At 37.4% G+C, this 20,360-nt stretch overlaps 1 protein-coding gene and 1 long non-coding RNA gene across 2 annotated transcripts in view; one reads left to right on the forward strand and one right to left on the reverse strand.

Annotated features, from left to right (window-relative positions):
• LOC103140510 (uncharacterized) overlaps positions 1 to 20,360 on the reverse strand; it is a 134,653-nt gene that overhangs the window by 107,122 nt on the left and 7,171 nt on the right. The gene's annotated exons all lie outside the window — the stretch shown is intronic.
• The window catches only part of LOC103140508 (cadherin-12), a 161,808-nt gene that overhangs the window by 50,636 nt on the left and 90,812 nt on the right, over positions 1 to 20,360 (forward strand). The window lies entirely within an intron of this gene.

Consider the following 20,360-nt stretch of genomic DNA (forward strand, 5'->3'; position numbering starts at 1 on the left):
CTGCTTCTAAAAAAACCTCAGTTGCTTTTTGGCAATAAGTTAATGTCTTTTGGTGTCTGGTAAATAAGCAATTTCATAAACTTCCCAGTTAAGTCACATTTGGGACCTGGCAACCCAAATGGAACTTAAGGATGTTTGGTCAGCTGGTATTACTGCTGTATGCAGTGTACAATGGCTGCTGGAAGAGACAAGTGTTTCAGGAACAACTTGATGCATTCTTGTTGGTTGTGCAGGAGGCTCTACTGATGCTTTTCAAATACGGTTGTATAGTTATACATCTGTTTGGAGTCATTTTCATGTGCAAGTGTACATGTTGAGTTGGGGGCGTGGCCAGCAGCAGCTTATTTGGATTTAAAGTGACAAGACGCCCTAAAACAGCTCATTCTGAAAGGAGCTCAGGGTAGACAGAACTGAGTCGACTGAAATCTTGTTATTCAAGATGGAGTTTGTGCAAAAATGTAATGAACATGTTTTTTTATAGTCCATAAATCTATCCTGATCTGTTCAAGGAAGTAGAATAGGTCACCTTTAAGGTTTTCCAGCTGTAATGTGATTAAATAGTTCTGCAAGGCACTGTTGTACAGCCTACCAATACATCCTAAAGGTTACTGCTTCACGTTGCCCCATTTAATTTACCCCATGAAGCTTCACTACTGTTATCTTTTAAATCTTCTGTGGAGAAATTGTCCCTGCATCTACAGACGAGACAAAGAAATCCATACATGCTAATGCTCCAGTGCCACAACCCGTCTATGCCACTGTAACCAGACGCACACGGCATCAAAGCCGAGAGAGAATCGATGGTATGGTGGAAATAACTTTAAATTACGGTCCTTGCAAAGCTGTAAGAACATCATACTTATGAGCAGGGGAAGGGTGCCAAAAGCAATAAAAAGGTAGAAGAGACTGCAGCAGCCTGAACAAAATGCATCCCATCAGACCCACTTGTTTTGGTCCCCTCTAAAACCTTGGCTATCAGTCTTTTTACCAGGATTTCTTATTCACTGATGTGGCTTAGGACATTCGTAAGCAAACTCTGTGGGGGTTTACGGCTAAAGTTGTAATTTGGCAGTCCTGGCTTACACAGGATAATAGTAAGACTGACTTATCTGCCCCAGTGCCACTGCAATCAGCCCTGACAAGCCGTGCTGTTTGTGCAAGTCTCTGAGGGCAAAGCAGGGAGAGAGGCAGAGGCTGATGTCTGTTGCACTTCTAAGTCCTTAATCCTGGACCGCTGCACTGCTTCAAAATAATTGACTGATTCTTCCACATATGACCAGCATTTGGAGATGCTCCGATCTTTGTTGGGACAGTCTTAATAGAGAGGATTTAGCTCATCATAATTGTAGCGATGGCACATTAATAAGTTCAAAACAGGCTGTCAAGTACCAACAGAGTTTAGATAAGGTGCCAGAAATGCACCGTCAGGGACACAGTTAGCCGTGAAGCTAACAACAACAAAAGATGAGCACCGTTTCACCTACTCAGGAGTAGATCTACGTTCCATATACTCTGAGAAGTTGACATTTTTAATTTCCAAGTCAGAGAAAAAATAGTATATATATGTAGATATTTCAGCATTTTTAAAACATTTCTTAAAGCTGCAGTAACTTAAAAAAAATATATGTTTTTACATATATTGTCATTTTGTGACAGTATAGTATGAGAGATTTTTTTAAAAATAAAAATAAAAAAATAACCACCTCCCAGTGCTGCTATTGCACTCTTTAGATTACAGTCTGGTCCTGGTCAGAAACCACCAATCAGAGACAGAAGGAGGGTCTTAGAACTGTAAATCATGCTTGTGTATGCGCTGCTCAATGTGCTAATGGTGGAGAAACAACTTACAGTTACAAGAAAACTGTCTATATGCCATCATTTTTGGCTATGCTAACTAGCCTTAGCATTCTTGACATATTTGCTATTGAGGTGAAGCTGTAGCATAGCAGAGAGCAAAGGGGAGGAGGTGAGCAGCATGTACACTAGAATGATTGAAAACCCTGCTTCTACCTGTGACTGAGGTGTGTATTTCTGCATTTAGTACAGGGAGAAGGCAGATGAGTTTGATGTTTACACATTTTATCTGTCTCACATTTTACTATGACAACATAGTGACAGTTTTAAACATTTTTATACCAGCTACATCCTGCAGCTGTAAACAGATAAAAAAGTAAATATTAGTGTACTGATGTGGTATCCATGTTACCATCTAAAAAAACAAAGCAAGTCCTCATAATTTTGCATACATATGATGATGCTCATCATATATGAAGAGCCAATAGCTTCAGCACTTAGGAGGTAATAAACTTGATTTATGCTATATAACGACATCGAGGAGAAATATCTACTTGATGTAAGTTCTTAGAAGCTCATAATAATTTGACAGAACATTCATTCAGAAATGCTGAACGTTTCCTTTCAGTGATTCTAATTCGGGATTCAACCTTGAAAAGCAAGAAGTTCAAACCTCAAGTTAAAAATCCAATATCTCTGCTGCTACGTACATCACTACTTTATATTTCATCTCTAATTTCATCACAACACTGTTCAATATTTATTAATGATTTGTTGCTAGAGTGGAGACAAATGCTTTGCTCTGTGCTTTTAATCACAAATAATAGATTAAAGTGGCTTAGCCCAACAATTAGACTTGCAATATCAAATAGATTCAGACACAGAGAGACAGAGATGGATATTCAGATGACCTCTAAAGTTAGTCTAACTTTGAATATATTGCAATTTTAAACAGTCATATTGGCTAATAACCTTTTTATTTGCACTTTTGTGGGTTTTTATCTCTTCCACCTACATAATATTACCATTTAAAATATTGTGTCAACATGTTTACTGACCGATCTGCTTGTATGACCAATAGTAAAGGTAATTTTATTTATATAGCACATTTTCAGCAACAAGGCAATACAAAGTACTAGTGTAGTTGGCTTGGTGACCAAGGCTAATTAGCTTAGCAACTGAGAATATTCAACTTGTTTTGCCCAGGAAGTTAAAACAGAATATAGCATCCAACTACATAAAGCGGTACTGGAGTCACCGTTTTCCTATTTTACAATAACTGATGTAAAATAATGCAGAGCAAATTTGTTACTGAACATCTCAGATTAGTTTCTTCATTTTAAAAATAGCAAATGGAATTCAGTGCACTCAGAAACTGGGCTTTATTTGAAACCAATAAAGTATCTTCTATTTAGATACTAAATAGAAAATCCAATCATAAAACAAATCTAAAAAAAAGGTTGATGTGTGTTGGATTTAGTGGGTATGTTTTTGGTTCAAAGCTGGTTCATGATGTTTGTGCAGGACCTTATCTGCTGCTGAATTACCACAGGATGCCAAATGTAGGACTTGGTTGAAAAATGTTGAATACTGATGCAACACAAAACTGTAAAGTCACAGGAAATGTTCCTGAACTTGAACAGAGATGCAGAACAGGGCCAGCTTTAAGAGAATAACGTTCTGGCTGCCAGAGCTGAAGGTTATTCAAACTTATCAGATGTTAATCAGCCAATACCTTTTTGCTATGGCTACACAACTTTCCAAAAGTTAAAGAGCAGCACAAATCTTTCCAGCTGTACAGCATCCAAGCCAAAGGGAATATCTTTCCAAAAAAAGATTAATCTATATAAAAAAAAGAATGAATCAGAACTAATAACTGAGCTACTTCAACCTGCTGAGCTTGGAAGAAGCAGCATTGTGTAAAGTCTACTTTTTTTTTTAGCTTTATATCATGTTGTAACATCATTTCCTCATTGCTTTGATTCTTTCATGCATGTTTGAGAAATACTTTAATCTTTATGGCAACCACTGTGCAAAACACCTGGGTGGACCAAGCTCCGCCTTCGAGGCGCAGCTCCTCCTCTTAGCTGCAGTTTCTAAGCTTCCGCCTCACAAAGCAGCTCTTCCCTCCGACTCCTCCACTCAGCTCCTGCAGACTAGCCAGCAACAATTAGCAAAACACCTGGTGGATCTGCTGAGCTCATTGTATGAGCTACTTAGTGAAACACTGGTATAAATGTTGCTAAAGAGCTAATAGGAGTGATGTTGTGATCACTTCCTGAAGGCTGAATGTCAGAAAGAGCTTTAAAAAGAGACTAAATTTCAAGATGTTAAATTACAACAAATTTTTAAGAAATTTTTGATATACGTCGTATTTTATAGCAACTGAAGGTAACAGTTACTATGTTGTACTACAGAATGGCACTATGTGGCAGGAAAGTGCATAATACTGGCCCTTTAAGAGATGCAGTAAATGGAAAGCAGTTTCTAAACATCAGGTCCATTCAGTGACCCACATGGTGTGGGCTAAGAGTGACACATTAAATTTGCTCTCCGCTCAGTGGCAGAAGTGCCTCTCTGGACCTATTGAAGTAGTAATTTCTGTATCTGACTGCAGCCTCTAACAGGAAGGAGAAGATCAGATGGGGAAAAAGCAGAGAGAGTTACTGAAGACTGGAGAAGCTATACTTGGAGCATTTGAGAGTCGGGGTGGGAGCTAGCTGAAGAGTCCCAGTATACGAGTATGATGTAAGAGAAACTTTGTGGCAGATGATGATATTGCCAGAGGAGTTCATACTTCGGGATGTGTGACTGAATCATCTGTCGACCCAGCCTCATAAGCTTGGCAACACTTTAACGATTGTGTATGCAGAAAGTATTACCCTCTGACCCGCTTTCCAGCCAGACACACACGCAGCTGTAATGATCCAAGCAACATGAGTGTATATTACACACAGTCCTCCTTACATGCCATTACGGTTCATTATTCTGAATGTTTAAATCTTTTGGCACTCAGCCTAAAGAGGATAGCTGCGGTGGAGATTGATGGGAAATTTGGGGCAAGAGAATCACATGGAGCAAAGATCCCACTGGCTGCAAGTCAAGCAGAGGGATTCAGCTGCAGAGGGCTTTCTTTTTTTTTTCCCCCACCCACATGTGCGCTGACCATGCAGCCGTCAGATGTCCACCGAAAGGATTTCCACTGTTTTTTTCTTCTTTTGTTTACTTTCCACTGAACGAGTGCCAGACACATTAAAAAAAAAAAAAAAAAAAACATTTGTATGGATTCTGAATGCAGATTGATGCAACTTTAGTCTTTAATTGGAACCAGTTTATATTCAGAGGGCAAATGCACAACAAATGTGATCTTGAAGCATTTTATAAAACAAGTACGATGCACATCCAGAATCCAAACTACAGTGAACCTTCGGTTTTCGCAGAGGTTGGAGACCCTGACCGCCTGTGACTGGATAAAATTCACAAAAACCTGAGACTCTCTATAAAAACTGCATATTTTAGTAGATCAAAAATCAAATATGCCTCAATATGCCATATGAAACCATCTCATTATCTCCACTGTCTGTGTCAAGGAAAATGAAGGTCAATGCCAACCAATAGTGCGTCAAGTAGCATTGACGTCAGTTTTTCTAGCTTCCCAGGTGACATTTTCTTTTGAATATTTTAGATATACAAAATGAAAAAATATATTTTTCTCCAGGCTGAATCCACAATGGACCCTGGAATTACCAGAAACTTCAACCAAAGTTTTGAAATGAGGGAACATCTCTCAAGTTGAAGCGACCAGAAGTTACTAGACTCTCTGAACGAGGGAGGATGGACTCCTCCTGCACCAGACCAGCTCCGAAGTGTCCATAACTCTTCAACGTGCCGTCGGCTCCCCGATAGCGAGAAGCTTTTAGTTCAGAATCAGATCAGAGATAATATTCAGACGAGATTCTAAAATTACTTTTGATTGATTTGGTTACCTCTGCAATGTTATCCATGCATAAAGTTGAAAATATCTGCACCAAGTACTCCAATATTTAAATTGTAATTGTCAAAATTGTGGATGGCCTTGAGATTTTTCCAATCAATGTTTAAAAATAAACTGTGAAAGATGGAAAATAATCCATTAAATCAACTCCTGGCTCCTCCACTGCATCCCAGCCTTGAGTGATGCAAGGAGGAGGATAGTCCTCCTCCTGCTGCAGTTTGGTAGTATTGATCTTTATGCCAACCATTGAAAGTTGAAAGTTGCACGAAAGTTGAAATTTTTCCAACTTTCATGCTCAGGCCCACCACTAGATAGGAAAGATAGTTATGTCGGAACTTATTAGTTCTAATGTTTACGTTTCATTTTTCTCGTTGCACATAAACTCTCAGAAAAGCCAAAAACCACCACAAGCAAGAAATTCCCCATTTTGCCACTTCCCTCAACCATTCCCAATGTTCTAATGTTTCAAAATCCACATAAAAAAAGAAAAACACCTTGAATGAAACATGGCCATTGTTCCGATGTGGAGATGGTCGATAGGCATCACCAAACATATGAGCACAAACGAGAGTGAAATATGAAGCCATCTGTCTGTCAGCAGGAGCTTAACCCAAACTGGGTCACCAACAGGTCAGTGGTCCCAAACAGACAAATCTCCAGCACAACAACAAATCTGAAGCTGCTGCATTGGCCCAGTCAAAGTACAGGGGTTAATTTGATTGCTAAATAGCTGCGTAGAAACAAATATCTCACATTACTCATAAATTCAAACACTGTTGGAAAGAGGAGGGGGCCACAGTTTAACAGTAATGATGCGGGTGACTAATAAAGTCAGACAGAAGAGGATTAGTAACGATAACAGCTGCTAAAAACGGCTCCATAAGCAACTGACTATTGTTGCCGATTATACATTTAGGGTTGATGCTATTACTAAGAGCACCAAAATTTAAATAGTCTGCCATTTGGCATTTAAAAAAAGAAAATTAGCTGATTTCTATGTGCAACAGTGCAAATTATACCCATTTCTAGAGCATCACATTATATGCATCACTGCCAACTGTAATTAGAAAAGCTAAATAAGCACTAATTAGTGCTAGCCACTGAAACATAATTCAAGCTGCTAACTGGGTGGTAATTTTGTCAGTTCTGACAGCAGACTAAATGAAAGACTTGTACTGGAGAAGGATTGAGGTGGAGGGCGAAGTGATGGGGACACACACTGTACTGGTGTCTTGGTTCAACTGGTCTGCCTGCAACTTGTGCCAAAAAGAACAAGTGGGAACAGCAGATGTTTGGCAACAGTTGGATCAAATTTACTCGCCTTACTGGTTTCTTCCCACTAAGAAATGTCGAAACATTCATTTGGGTTTTCAGACCGAACAGAACCATTTTAGGAGGTAACAAAATGGAACTATCGCCGAACTGCAAACAGGATTTTCAGTGCTGCTCGAGTCCACTTCTTAACCACGTCCTTGTGCATGACTAATATTGAAGCACTTATATGCAAGAAAATAAATTAGATTTAGAGTGGATTTTTGTCCATTTTGTGGAAATAAAAAAACCCCAGTGCTACTTCTAATTCTTTCAAATCAAACGAGGTTGAAAGGTGTTTTATAAATGTTTGATTTTTGACTTGAAGATAAAGTCACAAATACAAAGAAAGCACTAATTTGTGGTATTTTTTTTAATTCACATGAAAAAATTATGAAATAAGTATTTTGTTATTTATCTTATTGTGTGACTTTCAATTTTAAAAAACTGAACAAAACTTACAGACTTTTATAAATGTTTGACTTTTGATTTCAAAATCAAGTCAGACATACAAAAAGCATTCATGTATTTTTTATTCTGAAATGGAAATGAAAAATGAAAATTTGTTTCTTTTGATGTTTCAATTTTCAATTAAGAAAAGAAAAAACTGAACAAAAGATAGCTGGACCATGAAAAACCAACTTTAGTGTTTGAAATTTTCAGTTTTTAAAACGTATGATGGCGTGGTAGGGTCATTGTAAATAATAATAATAATAATAAAGTACATTCCTGTCAAAAAAACTCACATTTTCTAGAAAAAGTAGAGAAGTTTCAAATTTGCTAAAAAAAAAAAAAGGAATGTCTGAAAAATGTCCAAGTTTTTTGGAAAAGCCAAAAGCCACCTGAGTCGAGCATAAAGCCTTGTGGAATGTCTTAATCTATATATATTTTGTAAACACTCTGTTCTTCAGTCAAAGCGCAATTTTTTTCTAGTAAATTATCAACTTTCAAAAATAGGAAATTTCAGGTATTTTCTAGGGTTTTTCTTTTTGGGATAAATGTAACTTTTCTGCCTACAGTGGTCATAATATGCTGATGTAAAAAGCATTATGGTTGTCTGGATTTTATTTAGGCACATCATAATAAAGCAAACTTTACAACAATACATAAATTGGGCCTATATTTTTACAAAGAAAAAAAGCACTGAAGCATGAATCTTCTTTTGCACTTCACATTTATGACCTACTACATCATTATTCATCATAAAATGTATGACTGACCAAGCTGGAGGTTGTAAAGTAGAGAAATAAAAAGTAAAGTTTAAAGGAGTGGGAGAACTTTTAAAAAAGTGTAATGTAATGTAGGCTCCTATTTTTAATAATGGGAAGTAAATAAATCCTATTACTAAATGTTGTGTCCTCCAAGCAGTTACTTTGTTATATTATTATAAAATGTGAAAAGAAATAAGTTGCAAAAAAGAAGCTGAAAGCAGCAGCTGTAACTTTCCAGCATCTTCATATTTAGCCGGTTTCATTAATAAAATCATAGATTCTGTGACACTTTTTGAAACCACACAAGATGACAAACACCTTCTTCCCCCAGTCATTCCATCTTTTCTAAAAACTGCAGGGCAGTGATTTCCATTTGCTTCTTCTTCTGAATGTAGGTCGAAGTCAGGCTGCTATAAATCCACAATGAAAGATGGGCTATGAAGAAGAATCATCTCATCCTTCATCTCCTTTGAAAACATATCAATACACCTCAAAAAGTCGATATCGAGTCATGCTCCAGCAGTGAGGTGGGAGGGCTCAGTTTTATTACAACTTCCAAGTTAATGTCTAAATTTATGTTGATGCATTTCAAATCTAATCTCCAAACACTGCGCTCGTCTTCCGACTGCGTGCATCTGCTTCTGTTTCAAGTGTATACAGTATTAATCCAGGACGAACGGGGATTTATAAATTTAGAAAACTAAACATAAGGGGAAAACAGATTATTATTGTAATACACTACCTGTTCTTTTTTGGATTAATGAGAACCAGCAAAGTTTCTTTTGTTCTGCAGCATGTGTAGAAATAAATGCCGAGTCTGCATTCCTGCACGTCCTGGTGGCTGGTGCTACTGCAAACTAAAGAGTCTATTTTTTTCCTCAAGCTTTCAAACTATTTAATACATGCAAGCTCATTTGAATACAGAAACAGTGGAAGTCTGCAGTAAGGAAACTAATGTATTCACATTTGTCTTGCATGGATCAAAATGTATGCAAAATAAGTCCAAACAGTGTAATATTTAAATAAAACTCATTTACAGCACACATCTAAACGCAATAATATAAAGAAATGTGCTGAATTTAATCAGAAGCACAAATAGCATCTCTGGAAAGTTTTCTTTCTGGTTTACATCAGAGTGTAAGAGTTCACCACACAAAAATTCATCCACGGCTCCAAAACCAACCCGGTGCAAGAAGAACCAGAACAGATTCTCTTCTGGTCTCCAACCAGTTCATTTCTTACTCCTCACAAGGATTCTTTCACCTCTTTGAAGTCTGGTGTAAGAAAAATTAACTCAAAGTAAAAATACATGAATACCACGGCTTTACAGAATACATACAAAGTGTAAAACTGATTGCTTTTAATTAAAAGTTATTCCAACAGCTCCTCATTTGGATTTTGACATCAAAATGAAACTTTTGCAGTTCAGGACTTTATCTAGCAGCACAGATATAAAAAGTTGGCATTAAGTGGGCTAACTGGTCGGCTATCTTAGCAGACAAGCTGCAAATAACTTGGCAATTTTAGCTGCAGTCTTACAGTGTAAGGTGGTCGTCCTTTAGTTTCCACACTGACTGTCCATGATGTTTAATGCCAGGATATATTCCCAAAAAGTTGAATGTGTCTGTTATTAGTGCAGGAAGGACAGTTGCATTTTATCTGTCTGCTAACCTGTAGTGCACAGCAATTGGTGGGGGAGGGGCAACTCCACTCAGTGTAAAACTTTTTCTGACATCTCAAAAAAACAGGAAAAATCCACGAGCTTTAAATGTTAAATTTTGGACAATGTCTTCCACTCCATGCTTTAATTCTTTAAATCAATCAGAAGTGTTTATCTGATGTTATCTGCTAAATTATTAATATTTCTTGTAAATATATATATTTTTTTTATCCACAGCAGTTGCACCAATCCACTTTTTTCCGATACCGATATCTGATGTTTGGAATCAGCCGATAATCTGAAGCAAACAATAAAAACATTGTTGGATTGATATAAAACATTAAAAAATAAAATAAAAATAAATAAAACAAAGACAAATGTACAGAATTACAAATGTGTTAATTCTGCATCACTACAGCACTTTTAAATACACCAATAGCTTCACAATATTAATCATGTAAAAACAGCGACTTTAATTTGGCCAGTCAGTAACATGAGGAGCATAACAACCTATTTAAGATAAATAATAAAGAAAACATAAAAACAGCAGGTTGTTCACACATGAAAATAATATGCAACAAACTTTTCAAATGGTTCAGAAATTGCAATTAGGAATTATGAATATAATGGAAAATAAATAATAAACAATGATAGAAATAGACTGAATAGATCTGGGGAAAATTCAGGTGCACCAGCAGAAAGTTAAAAGTAAAATAGAAGCATGCAGTTTGAAAATACGGTCAGGAATAAAGATGGATGGTATTAATATCTGCATCAGATTCTCCACTGTGGGACAAGATCACATTTCTATTCTTTTCCGCCTTAATATTGGGAGCTGACCCGTACCTGAGTCAGCATATAATCACATTTTGATGTTCAAGAAGTCCAAAAGAGGTTTTCCACCCAAATACCACCTTTCAAATCGCCCTGATTCTTGTAAACAATAAATCAAGTGCCCCACTCGTAGTTCTGGTTTTTCAGCTCGTCTCAGTTGGCGCCTCGGTGTGGAATCTGTTTTCCTGGGTGTTTTCCACGTCTCCACACTTTGACTGCTGGGATATTCTCCAGCTGCCTCCTGGGACAGATTTCTTGGGAACAGAAAACAGATGGATGGATACAACCACTGCTGGCAAATCGAGTTGGCTTGGCTGTGCATACATCTGTGGTGAGACTTTCAATAAATTGTTCCAGGGGACAAAACTTTAAGTACTCAGCGTCAGTACTTGGAAGTAATTTATTCCTCATTTTATATTCTTTTTTTTTCATTATCCCAGTGCTGACGTGAACTAAAACTCTTGAAAATCAAAGAAAGGGCTGTCTCATCATACTCTGGCCCCCTAGGCATTTTTGCTCGAAGGTATATTTTGTTGAAAGGGTTTCTAATTGCAGCCTTTCGGATGTAAAATTGTTTTGTTTGATGCTTCGTTTGGTCTACCTGAAGAGGAATCTCATCTTGACCACATGCCACTCTCTTCCCGGTTTCTATTTTAATTAAAATCATCGGCAAACCATTGCTGAGGATAGACTTATGGGTTTGGTTCAAAAACACCACACTTATCAGAGCAGGATTTTAGCAACAGAGACTATTAGTGACGACTGGTTAGCCCTTACACGGACACAAGGTCCTAAAAAATAAGAAATCCAAATGAGGGCAGCTTAATGGGGAATTCTGCACCGTAAAAACGTCGCACATCCGAGGACAGGAATAATGAGGAGCGCAAAAATTTTGACAAGCAAAGTCCACAGGGCTTAAAAGGGGTAAATGTGGCAACTAAAATATGCTGAGACCTTCACTGAACTGGGCACTGATTAGCTGCAAGCACTGCAAGCATGTGCAGCCTGGAAAATATGGGGCAGGGTTTTTTCTGGTAAACTTCACAGTGAGTTCAGGACGTGGTTTTAAAAATGTTCTTTACTGCTTCATCAACTTTAATACAAGAGTGAACCAAAGCTGTTTTATTACATCTGTTACAGTAACGGATGATTCAGATCCCAGAGACAAGAAAACAAGGCAGGAATTTAGAATAGGATAGTAAAATATCTGTAGTTTGATTAGCTAAAAAAATTCTGGAAAGTATGTTCAAACATTAAGGCCATTGTAGATAGATAAAAAAAATTAAAAATTCTAAAAATAAAAAAAAATAAATAAATAAAAGTAGCAAATTTTGTAGCTCAAAGAGTCAAAACTTTGCTGGGAAAATGAAAAAATGTGGAATTTTTTGAGTTTGAAATTAGGAAATTTACCAGAACTCAGAAATCAAGATACATTTTTTTTATTTTTGAAACTTAAATTTGAATGTTTTTCTAGAAAATTTTGGAGATTGCAAATATAACTTTTTTTCTAGCAATTTTTCCAACCTTTCAAACTTAGACATTTCCTTGCTTTCCTAGAAAGTTTTGTTGGTGGACTTCCATTTTCCCCCCCATCTGGTGGTTACAGAATCTCTAAAGTCAATTTTAAACAGTTACTGAAGTTACTCCACGTTGTCCAAGTCTTTTTTCTTGGCTTTTTTAAAATTTATTTTACGTCTTTATTCTCTGCACAGCTGCTACTACGCACTACACACCCTTGACTCCATGACAAATTTCCTCAGGGGACAATAAAGTGTATTCTATTTTATTCCCATAAGCATGCAGACAAGCGTTCATACATACTTATGCAAAGTCCAAATGGATACCGTGAAGAAAAGCACACACTAAATGCGTGTGCATGCACAGACATGCATTACAAATAACCGTGCAATTTGTACAAACCTCAAGGTTTTAAGAAATTTGTCAAATCTTTTCCGTTTTGCTTTATTAGGCATTGAGTGAAAATTACTGCAGTGAGAGAACAGGCTGTAAAGGTGTGAGAACGACATGTAAAACGCAGGTTGAGGTCTCTCTGGAAGACATGTTTTTACAGATGGAGGATATATGCAGCTCAGTGTTGCTGCAATCATTTCAAGGTGTGACAAAAAAGCATGAAGCTCCAAACATAGAAACATCTGAGAAGGTTTTGTAGCAGCTGGTTGCCCTTTTTTCCTATGGTGGCACCACAGGGGGAATATATTCATTATCGCTTTAAGACACTCATTTTGCTCCCAAACGTGTTTTTGAAGCTTGACATTGTTTCATTTCATCGCCAGTGAATGTACCCATCTTATTATGCTATCCTCTGAACATATGTTCATTTATTTTATTTTTTTTAAGTAAGTTGTTTACAGTTCTGGTAACAAGTTTACATCTGTTCAACTGCAGGAATGTTCAACTAATGTTTGGCTAGTTTTTTTTTTAGGGTGTAACAACTATACCAGCTTCTTAAATGTGAATAAATTTGCACAAATTATGGATTTTCTCTGATCCACACAGAGTCACAAGCCTAAATATAAACAGACGCCTCCACAACTTAGACTAAAGGTTCTTCAAATCTAGTTACACCTCAACTTTCTTTGCGTTACCAGCTATAACTTGAGAACGAGAGCTCACACAACCTGCATGGTTCGTCAGAACAAACAGCCCATCAGCCCTTCCTCTGCTCTCACTAATCTCTGTCAAAGTTCTTATAAAACACCAAACTATCTCAGTTATTCCAGCTAAAGCTAAGGCAGTAGCCACTATTAGTTTCGGTGTAACACAGGGGACTTGTAGAGGTTGTTAACTGAAATGCTAATTCTGAATATGATGCTAAAGGGTAACTTCAAGCAAAGCTAAGTTCAGTTTTTTCCCCATGAAGTTAATTTGAAAACTTCTAACAAAAAAGAAAAAAACTCAGTTCAGAAACTGAGCTAAGAAATGATCAAGTCGTTAAAAAATGTGCCAAACTGCGTTTTAGTCATCCTGGATGTCAATGCTAAAGCTAAGACGGCTGCGTCTACCACACAGCTCACTCCTGTTGAGCCGTGCTCAGCTGCAGCACACCACCACGTCTCTTACACAGTAAAATTGCCATTAGTGGTACTTAAGGATACATGTGGGAATTGGGGGGTTTGCTATATGTGGAGCAGCAACCACAGTCTCTTTGTTGTTGGCTGAAATGCTAATTCCAGATGTTAAACAGTAACCTTGAATAATAAGTTAGTTTTTTCCTTATTACTAGAAGTGCTCAAAACCAAGTAAAAAACCGACTAAAGAAATATGTAGACAATTCTCTGAATAGTTTGTAGCAATACATTTGGATTGTGTAACCAAGTGTAGAAAGAAAAAAGTTATGCTTTTTTCTCAGAAGAACAGTATACAGCTGTTTGCTTGAATGCCCCATTTTTCACTTGAAGACAAAAGGTCACTTATTTACATACAAGTCAATATGAAGTTTATTTTTTCTTAAAACATAAAGGCCAGCACCATTTCTCTGACAACCTGCTTATTCCCTCGCCTCCTGCCTGACAACAAATGGCCATCCTTATTTTTATTGATGGCTCTTCCTTTTGGTCCCATTCCACACCTGTCTCAGATTTATGACCGATGTGGAGCCTGCAATTTAATCCTTCTGTGACGACCCATAAGAGGGACATAAAAGCTTTTTCAACAAGACTTGCACACCGGGACCAACAAAGGAAGATTTCATCAACCAGCCGTATGAAATTTATAGGCCTAAGCGAGACGGTAAGTTCCACCCGGTTAAATTTGGTTCTTTTTAATCGCGCCGGAAGTCCTCTATATTTGAGCGAGTCAACATAAAAACAACAAACCTGTTTATGTGCTGTGATGATTAGGACAGCCACCGCTGTACAATAATTCAGCAGGACTGAGAGGCAAACCAGCAGCTAATTAACTTGGAATTCAAAATCACAGGCTTCATAACTTAATTGGTTTGCTCCGTGCGACGAAGATGTTTATTCAGTGACCTACAGCTAAGTGGGGCTGTAACGTGCACAACTGAGCCACCATGCTAAACAATAATCTTATATAATCTTGTCTATTTATAAGCAGCATAGTTAAAGAATGTCCAACACAGAAAGAAAAACAAGATAATTGGGTAATATAAACAAGACTGCACAGGAATGTTCAGGTAACACTTATTTTCAGGTCTTTCTGAAGGTTTGTTAGTGTTTGCTCAACCATTTATAATCCAGATGTTTTAACTGACACGTTTAATTGAAATATATTATCGCTTGATGTACAATTATTCAGCAAAAGGCCTGAATATTACAGCTTAGGAGGCTTTAATGTGGAATTATTGCTACTATAATCAATAATAACGCAAGAGTTACAAATTTATTCCATGTGAAAGAATTGGAATAGCATTGAGTCCACCTATTAAACACTGACATTTTGTAGTGATTTGTTATATATATATATGTGTGTTTTTTTCTTTTTCTTCATTTTACTAATTAAAACAAAACTATATTCTAAAAGACATGGACACCCTGCCTCTTTAAGTAGTTTTTGTCCAGTTTCTAGTGAAAACATTGTAGAATATTTGAAATAAGAATAAACTAACTCATAAATAGCTTTTCAGCAAGAAATAAGAACTTGTTTTCTGTCAATTCCTTAAAATTAAAAAGTGCTACTTCAACTGGTTGATTATTTTGAATTAAGACATTTTCCCAGGTTACAAGTGAAATAACATCCTGGACTTTTTATATTAATATTTATTGACTTAAAACAAGTTGCTACATCTTTCTATACCTTTAAGTTACTTTTTTTCAAGTGTACTTTGATATTTGCTGTAGAAACTAGACAAAAATTAAGATTGTGTTTTTGCAGTGTAATGTTACCCCTCATGTTCAGTTTATTTAAAAACAGGGACAATCTGCAAAAAACTTTCATAAGAGACGCTTTGCCCAGATTTAGCTAGTTTCTATCTGTACTTCCTGAGCCAGTGAGTTAATAAAATATAAAAGATAAATTGAAAGTTCCCATATGAACCATACACAATCGCTGCACAACTCGTAAAGCAACAAAGTAGTAAATGCCAAACTTCTGTTCTGTAACCACTAATGCCAAGACTGCAGTTTTTATTTTTCAATGCGGACACTGAGGTACCTTTGGCATACTGCAGGAAGATGCGTCTTCCTACAGTATGAAGACAGATGTTTGACATCTGTCTGAGGACATTTCCCCCGCAGCAGCTCACTTCTGGCTGTGAGATATTTCAGATTTCTTAAATATAGCATCCATTAAAGCCATGTAAATATCCCAGCCTGCTGACCAAGTCTTTCCCTTTATGACCACAGAGTTCCCATCTTCTGGCACCATTTTGTGTCACAAACAAGGTAGTTCTGAGGGACAAATGGACCCAAACCAGTACCAACTAGCAAGATGTAGCTAATAAAGTAAAGTGTATATATCAGTTTTTTCAGAATTTACCTCAACAAACCAACGCTGCAGCAGGAAACATCATAATAAGCATCATCCTTCGGAGACATTATGACAAAAAGTAAATGATAAAGTTAAAGACCTCCATCACCAGTACCGGTCCGAGCCGTTTTGCTCTTTTCCCTCTGACAAACATGTAAACACCAGATGCTTTCCCAGTCCAAAAGGGGTCTAACATACAGTATTTACCATCATTAGCATCATTTGCAATTAGCTTACGTCATATAGCCATTTAAAAAGAGAAAATGCAGAGTGGTATTTAAGTGTGAAATATTTTTTTTAATTATTTGAAAGCTGCTAAACGCTAAAGTTAAGACTAGAGTGATATTTCATATTTTCCCAAACAGCAGGAAGCGATTAATCTGTTATTTGTGTAACAACTATAAAGATAATAGAGATTGTTTTTCTGTGTTCAATTGGATTTAGTTTATATTATTTTAAATTTATACATATTTTTAAAATCATGCTAGCTTTGTGCGTTTGTGGACCTTAGCAGCCGCTCAACTCACATATACCTTGGGCCGGCTGTGTCTATTACCACTACCTGGAGTATAAACAACCATTATACTGATGAGCTCAGGTCCTGTTTCATGTCTTTGAGCCATTTCGTATCTGCGTGACTGAGATGCTGTTCATCTACAGATTTCCATAATGCCTAATAAATTAGGGTCATCTTCACCGCTTTTAATAGACCAAGCTAAAGAGATTGAAAAATGATTCTGGGACATTACCTTTGTATGCATCACCTATAATTTCCTACGATATGCAGAGTGATTTAAAATGGTTGCTCTGCTGCAGACCTTATGCATGAGGTCGAGGCATCGCTGCGCCTCTGCGGCTCGTTAGAAATTATTAAGAAGTGGAGAGCATTCAGAGTGGAAATGTATGTTGATGATGAATGTCGCCAGAAAGAACAGATGAAATAAAAGCTAATGATGTCATTCATCTGTCCTGCCAAAGTAATACAACTCCTATATTTTGTCCTGATGGGTAATGGAGTTTTCTGTTGAATTGCCTGAATCATATTTCCAAATGGCCTGCTAATGCCCCAATAAGGATCACTTTCTACCATGGTCAACATTTTCCATTTGTAGGATGACATTCAGGAAAGGATGTCGTCGGGATTCTGGGTAGAAAAAAGTGTCGGTGTTTTGTATTAATGTTGCTACATTGTTTCATCAGGTGTGTGATGAGGAATGGTGGCCATGCGTTAATTCTGACCTTTATGAGATCAAACATCTGTATTTGTACCTCAGACTGAGGAAAAGCCATCCGTACGATGTGGGATGATGTATTCGGAGGCTTTCTGCTCGCCGCATTTGCTCAGTTTTACAAACTGCCAAACTAAGTGGCTATAATATCCTCAACCACTTCAGCTGTTTTCAAAAAGTGCAAGTTATCCAATTGGTTTTTTGATGAATGGCCATTTAAACAGCATCACAAGAGAATAAAACTCATTAACTTCACTTGTCATACATGCAAGGCTTGCAGTAACACACACACACACACACACACACACTGATTCTGTGGTTGCATACCTGCCGATACAAATCCCAGTGAGTTTTTTCTCTCCATCCTTATTACCCAACTGGGCTATGACACAAACCAGATAGCGTTCTCCGAGCTGTCACCAATACAAGAAAAAAAAAAAAAGACTCAAGCCAAAAATCGATCAGCTATAAAAAGCCTGCTAGATTTGACATTGTGTTTGCTTCCCTATCACCTGCTCACCAGTACAGTAACGACCCTCAAATGGCCGCTGCCCAACAGGCAGGCATGATGTGGTAAGATACGGAGCCGCGGTGACAGTCTGTGGACATGAAGCAGCTTGCGAGTGGAGACACTGTTACCGTGTGATCTTACAACCGAGCAGGGAGCACCGATGATGCAGAAGAGGGAAAAACTGCCTCAGACCTTTAAATAAAGAAGGACAAACTAAAGATGGCAGGTTTCTGATGCAGCGTGGATCTACAACAGTTTTCATTATTCAGTTTAGTAGATTGTTTTGCTGTTAACCATCAGTCATCTGTGGTCTAGATGAAGTCATGGCTTTCATACCTGAGGACCAGTGACTGGATCAACCTACTTCCCATCTTTACATTGCAAAAAAACAAAATCTAAATGTCAGCGTCTTATTTTTGGTGCAAATATCTTAAGTGAACTAAGACAAAAGCATTTTATAAATATATTTTCTACAAGACCTATAAGCTTATTTTAAGTTGATAATTCCTTAATTTAAAAAAAAGTGCTAGTTCCACTGGCAGATTATGGAAAAAAAATATATTTCAAACGAAATAGTCAGTGGAACCAGAATTTACTTAAAACAAGCTCTTATATTTTGCTAAAAGTTTATTTTTAAGTTAGTTTTGTCTTATTTGAAGCACACAAGGAAACTAAATGCTTTTAGTTAAGATTTTGAGTTTTTGCAGCGTTATGGACAGCTTCCTCCATCTTTGGCGACTTGAACTCCATTTTTACAAAGCCAAGTTTTTATTCTGGACTTTTTAAGTAGGAAACGATCTGCACCTGAATCGAGCCTCATCAAGTCCGAGACTCTAAAGCTCTTTACATCTAGTCGTTCACACACTGATGGTGGTAAGCTGCACCGCAGCCACAGCTAGTTTCATTATTATTATGGCTTTGTAAAGGTGTTATAATTATCACTGTGGTGTTTTCAACAAGTATGTTGGTGACACCAAGTTAAACCACAAATTAATGAAGACCCTGGAGATCAGCTGCAGCTTGTTTCACTGTCCTCATGAACATGTGCTGAAAACTGAAATGGCACATTTACAAAGTGCATAAAGCCCATTAAACATTTACACAAAATAAGAGCTTAGTTATCAGTATAAACTGTCAAATAAAGCAACTTACTGCATTCCTGCCTGATAGTTCATGGCTGATCACATTTCCATACCGCCTCTCTGCCAAACTTTGTTTTCTAGCATAAACCGGAACCAGAATTTACCGAAAACTTGCATAAAGAATGAACTGTTCATGTGCTTAACTTTTAATCATCTTCAATACATTTTTAGATTTTAAAGCCATGCATTTAATTTAGAGAAATCTCTTAAAGGAAACACTTTAACCTTTTCAATTTTCTCTAATATGACCTTTTTCATCCTTCATCACCTTCCCTTTGAGAGACTCACTGTTAGACATGAAGTATAAATTATCATTAAGCTATATTAATGGTAGTTTGCAAACTACCTGTCCTATTGCACTCACAGCTGTAATTTCATTTACAGACAGGAGCAGCTCTCATCAGGGTGTTTGCAGATTTTTTTATTTTATTTTTTTTAAAAGTACCTACTGGTGCTGGATTTCTCACCCATCAACAAAGAGTTGCAGCTTTGATGTGCATTCTTGAGGAGCTCCACATAATCCTGGCCGCAGAAATCCAATTACAGCCTTTTCTACAGAGGTTGGTTACATTCTCCGCTGGAATAACTCAAATCAATATGCAGCTTTACTGCCCAGCCAGTGAGGGACCGTTTGCTGCAAAGCAACAGAACCCAGGAACAGCAGCTCACTCTTCAGCAGTCAAATCCTGCTGCTCCAACTTAAAGAGCATTTAACAGCAACACAGGCTGCAATATCAACAGTTTCTACCTGTAGTCAATGCCTGTTTTTCTAAATTTGCGTGTTTATTAATGTAAGAACTAATAGGCTTGGTAAAACTGCTGATGTTGTAGCTGCCAGTCTGCATCGGCTCAACTCTTCCAGGTGGAACAAGACGACCTAATTCTTAAAGAGGACAACGTTGAAATTACCAGGTCATGACTTGTTACTGTCAATGTCTTACTCGTGTCTTTGTCCTTGTCATTACACAATGAGTCGCTGCAGAACGTGAACAGAATAGGGTTTGTTTTGGCATTAAGCCCTCGACCAGCCGTCTCCAACCTAAACAAATACATTCAACGCTCCATGATGGAAGAATAAACGTGAAACCAAGATTAAATTCTCTCTTTTTTACACCTTTTCATTGTATGAAACAACGACAAATAAAAAAAAACAAAGACCTTAATCCAGGGATGTCAAACGTCCGGCCCGGGGGACGGAACCGACCCGCCGAACGATTTAGTCCGGC

This window comes from Poecilia formosa, unplaced genomic scaffold (genome assembly GCF_000485575.1).
Source record: "Poecilia formosa unplaced genomic scaffold, Poecilia_formosa-5.1.2 Scaffold72, whole genome shotgun sequence".
NCBI classification, from domain to species: domain Eukaryota; kingdom Metazoa; phylum Chordata; class Actinopteri; order Cyprinodontiformes; family Poeciliidae; genus Poecilia; species Poecilia formosa.